Raw genomic sequence first — 7452 nt, 5'->3', positions numbered from 1 at the left:
GCTATTTTTTGGTTGCAGCCGTCATTGTTGTTTGGGGTCCGGGCTGGGGATTCGAACCCGCCACCTTAGGTGTACGTGGCTGGCGCCTTAGCCGCTTGAGCTATAGGCGCCGAGCCACAAAGTGTTTTTATAAATAAAAACAAACCCTAGGAATTAGCATTGTGTAAATACGTGTATCTTTCTAGTCTGCACAAATAAGTGTTGGGCAATCATTTCCTGGATTTCAACTGCCCACCTACTTACGGGCATGTTATTTTGCCTGAGTTATTAGAATACTGTAAAATGTCCTAATTTCCCAATAAAACTAATAGTTTCATACTATTTCACTTTGGTTATGTGGCAAAATGGTAAAACAAAAACAGCATTAAAAAATACTTGAGGCCAGGCGTGGAGTGAGGCCCAGGGGGTGGATCCCCTGAGCTCAGGAGTTAGACCCCATCTCTATTAAAAAAAAAAAAAAAAGAAAAACTAGCTGGGTGTTATGTGCCTGTAGTCCTACCTACTCAGGAGACTGAGGCAAGAGGAACTCTCCAGCCTGAGTCTGAGGTTGTTGTGAGCTACACTGAGGCCAAGGCACTCTACTCAGGGCACTGGAGTGAGACTGTGTCTCAAAAACAACAAAAACAGGCGGTGCCCGTAGCTCAGTGGGTAGGACGACGGCCACACACACGGAGGCTGGCGGTTTGAACCCAGCCCGGGCCAGCTAAAACAGTTAACAACTGCAACAACAAAGACAAGAAAATAGCTGGGCGTTGTGGCCGAAGCCTGTAGTTCCAGCTACTGTGGAGGCTGGGGCAAGAGAATCGCCTAAGAACAAGAGCTGGAGGTTGCTGTGAGCTGATACCGCGGCACTCTACCGAGGCGACATAGTCAGACTCTGTCTCTAATAGATAAAACCTTAACATGTTTGTAAGCTTTCAGTGCCTAAAGGAAGTACGGTAGTTCATTTCACAAGATTTACAGAATGTTGAGCTACTCTGGAAAAATTTAAAGCTCTAAGTGCTTTTAGCCATAGTAGACTAAAAACTTGGAACACAAAAACCTCTTCTATTTTCCGTCTGGAAGCCACCAAATCCTGATCGGTGCCTTGAACAACAAACCTTTCGATACTATCATTACGAGCTTTACCCTCACTTACAGAAACAGATAACCCAGCCTCCTTTAAAAACAAAAACCACCGCCTACTGGGGTTGAGATGCCAATAGACGTGAGCCAGAAGGGGCGGGCTCCTCCCTTATGAACCCAGGCGCAGCGAAAAGCAAACTTACACCACTAAACAAAAAAAAAAAAACACCCAAACCTCGTACAAAAACAAAGCTAGAACACCAATTTAGCAGTATTCCTCCAGAACTTCCCGGCTTTGATGATTTCAGCCACATCGTTAACATTAAAACACCAAGACTCACACTGAAACGTTTCTCCTGGAATAATAACAACGCTGGAACGCACACAGATTTTATTGAGTCTGGTGTTATTTACATACTCATAAAGGACTTGAAAAAGTTAAATGGAAGATGTTCCCAACAGACAGAAATAAGATACTCCGATCTATCGTTCAAGTTCACGGCTCCGACCTAAATAATGGGCCATAAAACCTAATCCGAAAATAGTTGCGCAGTGCGTGCTTCGTGGCTGGCCAATGAGAAACGACGTCTCCTTCGCCTACGCCTCGCAGCACATCAAAGGGACACGGCCTTTTTTTTTTTTTCCATCTCTTTAAAGAGGCCACCCGCTCGGTGACCACGGGCTCCAGCACCTTTTGTTAGGTCTCCCCCGCAGAGCACGAGGCCCGGCCGGCAGGCGGGCTCGCGGCAGCTCCGAGCACAGGGCTTCAAAAGCAACTTCCCACGGCTAAGTTCCGAACACTCCCTCCGCGCCGCGAGGGTGGGGCGAGAAGCCCGGCTCACAAAGGGCAGGGAAGGTCTGCGACCTTGCGTACAGCGGGCGGCGGCCTCTCAAGTTCACGTGCCGCAGCCGCGCGCCCCCAGCCCGCCTCCGAAGCGCCCAGTGGCCGAGCCCAGGGCCTGGGGACCCCAAGGGAAGGGGAAAACAAAGAGGACGCGCTCAGCCTGCAGCTCCGGGGGGAACAGCCCGCGCGCGCCTCCGCCCCCCGCGGCCGCGCGAAATGGCGCCGGCCGCGCCACAAAATGGCAGCCGGCCCGGCCGACAGCGGACGGGAGGGGCACTGCGAGGAGCCGCCGATCCTTTCCCGGCGCCAGCGGTGTCCTGAGCGTCGTCGGGAGCCCCGGTCCTCTGCATCCTCGGGCATGCTCCACCCGGCGCCCGCGCCACCGGCGGTCTCTGCTCTTAGCCTGCCCCCGTTCTCCAAGGGGCTTTTGCTTAAGGGGGTGACAAGTGGCAGGAGCTGAGCGTCGTCGTCCAGAATGCCCCTCTGGCCCGGGGGCTGGGAGGGAGGGCTCTTTTGCTACGGTTTCCATACATTCACGGCGTTACCTCCAGGTCACCAAAGTGAAAAACAAGCAGGGGAGGGACCATAAACCCCCCGGCAAATGAGGGGAAATCGAGGAAAAAGCGGCTGAAGACCGCTCTCCCGAATGCTTCGGCAGCCACGCTGAGTCCTAACGTACTGAGCCCACTCCAGCCCGCGTCCCGGGGCCCACGCGTGGTCAGGCAGCTCCAGAGGGTGGCTCTCGGCTCCCAGTCCACCTTGTAAACATCCAGGGAGCGCTTTGGGGCTTTCACCGGTACCCCCTGCCCTCTCCCCTCTCCCTGTGGTGCGGGGTCTCGGGAGCCGGGCACAGGCAGAGGAAGGAGCAGCTGCTGCGATCCCCGTGCTTTTCCCCTGGCGTGAGGGTCTCAGTGGGCTTTGCTTTAGCCATGCTTCGGTGGTTGGAGGCAGGGTGGAGACGGTAGGCTTTGGATCTTTCGCTTTCTCTCAAATGCCTGCTTTCCTGCGCGCCCCACCCCCAGCTTCCTTTTGGCTCCGTCTTTCCAGAAACTTCTCAGGGAAACTCAGCAAAAAAGCCCCAGGCTCCGGAAACGCCTCCCAAAGCGCAGGCGCACAGGGCGGAACACGCGGGGCGCGCGTTTCCGAGCCTGAGTGTGAGAGTTGTACGTGAACGCGCACGCGCCCGCCGTCCGGGGGCGGTTCTCTCTCACAAGGAGGGGAACAGGTTTTCCCCTCCCCCAATGTTCCGTCGCGGCGCAAGCGCGTTGGGGTGGCCCTCCCTTCTCTGGCCTTTAAGGGAGGGGGGGACTGCCAAGTGCGCTAGTCGTGCTCTGCGCGCCTGCGCACTGCGTAGTCCTGGTTGTGTTGTCTTTTCTCGCTACTTGTGATAGCCTCTTTAAAATGAGTATGTGCAGGTTGCTTATGTCCTGCCTTGTCTCCTCGAATTTGACTCGTGACAACTGTAGCCTTTTGTGGGGTTATCGATTCTGTATAACAAGTTCGCTGGAGATTAGTCTTCCCTTTGTGTCCCGGGGCTGAGTTTGGATCCTGGCTGGCTTCCCTTCCATCCCCGTCTGCGCCATGTTTGGAATTGCTTTTAAGTGGATTGGGTCATTGTGGAGTGCGGTGGAACCCTTTATAAACTTGGGAAAATAGCCTTAGCCGAAGGACGTCAGGCGCTGCGTGAGTTTTTTGCTCACTGGGCCAAAATAAAGGTGTTCTTTCGTTGGAAGGCGGTCCTTACTGCTCCCCACCACCCTCTGCTCAAGGTGGTGGGACTGGCGGCTAGGCTTGTCCAGGGTATGAGGATAGGGGCAGGGGGCTTCGGCGCACAGCTGCGGTTCCCTCTGCAGAATTGAGCTTGGACGTGGTCACTATGGAGACCGCGCTTATTCCTTGCTAGGTGCCTCCCCTCCCCCCTTTCCTTTATAATTGTTAAAATTATTGCTAAGATTGTGGGTACCTAAAAATAGAAAAAGAAAATATTTTTAAAAACTCAACAACAAAAGCCCCAAATCCCTCGTTACTCATTATGTAACCCACTTCTTTCCAACCCTTTGTGTGCCCTGCAGCTAGATTAGCTTGACCGGGAATGAAGGCTTGCCGCTTCCCCGGGTCTGCACTCTGCCCTTGCCAGGCTTCCTTGTGAAGTACCGTCGTTTCCCTGGTGAAGTAATTGTCTTGTGACGCACCTTCCGATTCTCGTAGGTGCAAGGTTTATAAAAATTGAGCTTGTTCATTTAGAAAGCACATTGAGGGTTCTTAAGAGACGGAGGAAGTAGTCGTGATCATGGCCTTTTAGGGTCGCGAGCCACGCGCCAGCCAACCCTGTAGCTGCTGGGCGGGTGCTTACTGGACAGCAGGTGCACAACTGACCGCGCGGACTGTGAGGTCACTCCAGGGCAACTTTGGGCGGAGCCACTCAGTGGGTCCTAACAAAGGAAGAGCTTGCTTCCTGGTGGGAATTTTGAGTTGATGCTAGATTCTTGCCAGGAACTCTCAGTATATAAAATCTATCCAGAAGGAGTTGAAGTACTAGCGAGTAATAGAATTCCCCGCTGTTAACAAAGCTATAATTTGAAGCTTGGAAATAACCAGATCAAGTGGCCTTTGAATTCCCAGAATTTTTGTTATGGTTTCTGTCTTAATGTAAATTATGGGCCAGGTGTGGCTCACGCCTGTAATCCTAGCCTTTTTTTTTTTTTTTTTTTGTAGAGACAGAGTCTGACTTTATCGCCCTCCGTAGAGTGCTGTGCTGTCACAACTCACAGCAACCTCCAACTCCTGGGCTTAGGGGATTCTCTTGCCTCAGCCTCTGGAGTAAGTGGGACTACAGTCACCCGTCACAACCCCTGGCTTTTTTTTTTGTTGTTGTTGCTATTTGACCAGGGCCGAGTTTGAACCCGCCACTCTCAGCATATGGGGTTGGTACCCTACTCACTGAGCCACAGGTGCTGCCAAATCCTAGTTTTTTGGGAGGCTGAGGCAGGAGGATCACTTCAGGTCGAGAGTTTAAGACCAGCCGGAGCAATACAGCAAGACCCACTTTCTCTACAAAACAAAAAACCTGTATGGCACACCTTTTGGATGCAGGACATAGCTACAAGAGGGATTCTACCTAATAATTCAAATATTGTGATTTGGTTGTTTGTATCCTCACATTAACCTGAAATAAAACAACAACAACAACAACAAATCCCACAGAATAATTGAGTTGGGCATGGTAGCTTAAGCCTATGGTCCCAGCTACTCAGGGGGCTCACAGCAGAAAGACCATTTAAACTTAGGAGTTTGAAGTTGCAGTGATCATGCCGCCGGTCTCATGTCCTGGCAATAAAGCAAGACCCTGTCTCCAAGAAACACACACACACACACACACACACACACACACGCCTGCATCTGTACACAGATTGTCTGGCAAGTATCCAGCCCTGTAATTTGAGAAATACAGAAATATATAGCTGGATACTTCTTTCTGGACAGTCTTCATAAATACACACACACACACAATATGTATGTATATATTATGGTTAATAGGGTCTTTAAAATCAGAATTACTACTATAATGACAAAAACTAAAAACTAAATTGAGGAAGAAAATTTTGGGGAGGTGCCTGTGGCTCAAAAAGGTAGGGCACTGGCCCCATATGCTGGAGGTGGCAGGTTAAAACCTAGCCCTGGCCAAGAAAAATAAATAAAATTAAAAAAAAAAAAAAGAAAGCAAAGTTTTTTTTTTTTTCCTGAGACAGAGCCTCAAGCTCTCCCCTTGGGTAGAGTGCCATGGCATCACAGCTCACAGCAACCTCCAACTCCTGGGCTCAAGTGAGTCTCCTGCCTCAGCCTCCCAAGTAGCCGGGATCACAGGCACCCACCACAGTGCCTGGCCATCTTTTGGTTGCAGCTGTCATTGTTGGTTTGGCAGGCCCGGGCTGGATTTGAACCTGCCACCCCAGGTGTATATGGCTGGTGCCCCAGCCACTTGAGCCACAGGCCCTGAGCTAGAAAGCAAATTTTGAGTAGGTACATCTTATAATTTATTATTTATTTATTTTGAGACAGAGTCTGACTGTGTTGCCCTTAGTAAAGTGCTATGGCATCACAGCTCACAGCAACCTCAAACTCTTGGGCTTAAATGATTCTCTTCCCTCAGCCTCCCAAGTAGTTGGGACTACAGGCACACGCCACAATGCCTGGCTATTTTTTGTTGTAGTTGTCGTTGTTTAGCAGGCCTGGGCTAGGTTCAAACCCACCAGCCTGGTGTACGTGGGCTGTGCCCTAACCACTGAGCTACGGGTGCTGAACCCATCTTATAATTTAAAAGAGGCATATAAATGTTACATGGTAGTTATTAAGATTGCTAGAAACTGAGGGGAGCACTATGTTTGAAGTTGAGAACTGTGAAGGACAAATGTATCCTAGTTTAAAGCCACTTTTCAGGTGAAAATTTTAAAAGTGAAAGGTTTGTGTGCTTGGGTGTGTATTAAAGTTATCTTTCAGGGGCCAGGCTCATACCTGTAATCCAAGATGGGAGGATCCCCTGAATTCAGGAGTTTGTGACCAGCCTGAGCAAGAGGCAGAACCTGTCTTTACTAAAAATAGAAAAAAACCCCAAAAGAACATTGGGCGGGCATTGAGCATTGTGGCGGGCCCCTATAGTAACAGGTCCTCGGGAGGCTGAGGCAAGAGAATCACTTGAGTTCAAGAGTTTGAAGTTGCTGTGAGTTATGATGTCATGGCACTCTACCCAGGGTAACAGAGTGAGACTCTGTCTCAAAAACAAAACAAAACAAAAACAAAGTCATTCCTCTGTATTTTCTAACTATGTTATGTATTTGTTATGTATTGCTTTTTTTTTTTTTTTTTTATACCAGCACTCTGAGAGGCTGAGGCAAGTGGATTGCCTGGGCTTAGGAATTTGAGACCAGCCTGAGCCAGAGTGTGTCCCTGTCTCTAAAAAAATAGCTGGGCCGTTGTGGTGGGCGCCTGTAGTCCCAGCTACTTGGCAGGCTGAGGCAAGAGAATTGCCTAAGTCCAGGAGTTGGCGGTTGCTGTGAGCTGTGATGCCACAGCACTCTGCCAAGGGCAACAAAGTGAGACTCTGTCTCAAAAAAAAAAAAAAAAAAAAAAGAAATGCTTCTATTGTAAGTGAATGTTTTCTCCTGACACAGCTTAATTTTAGTAGCTTGGGACCTGATTTATAACCAGATGCTTGTTAAATATCTAATAGTTCTTCTGTCCTCCTAGCAAATGGTGATATTAGTTCATCTGCTCTAGTGGCTGGGTTGTAAAGCCTGACTGTGAGGCTGGTGTGCTTTCCTCATCTGAGTTTGCATTACGCATGACTGAACTCTTTGAGCATGTCTAGCATTCTAAATAGAGCAGCTCTTCACAGTGTGAAAATAAGACCTGATTGAAAACCAATCTATTTTAATTCTCCTTTGCTAATGGCTCTGCTTTAATGTCACCTTTCTGAATTATCCTTGATACACAAATGAGGAAAATAACTTCACTCTCCGTTGTAGATAAATCACAACCTACTTTTT

The sequence above is a fragment of the Otolemur garnettii genome, unplaced genomic scaffold (genome assembly GCF_000181295.1).
Source record: "Otolemur garnettii isolate 467f Iridium unplaced genomic scaffold, OtoGar3 scaffold00009, whole genome shotgun sequence".
NCBI classification, from domain to species: Eukaryota; Metazoa; Chordata; class Mammalia; order Primates; family Galagidae; genus Otolemur; species Otolemur garnettii.
Note: the sequence above shows the minus strand (reverse complement) of the source record.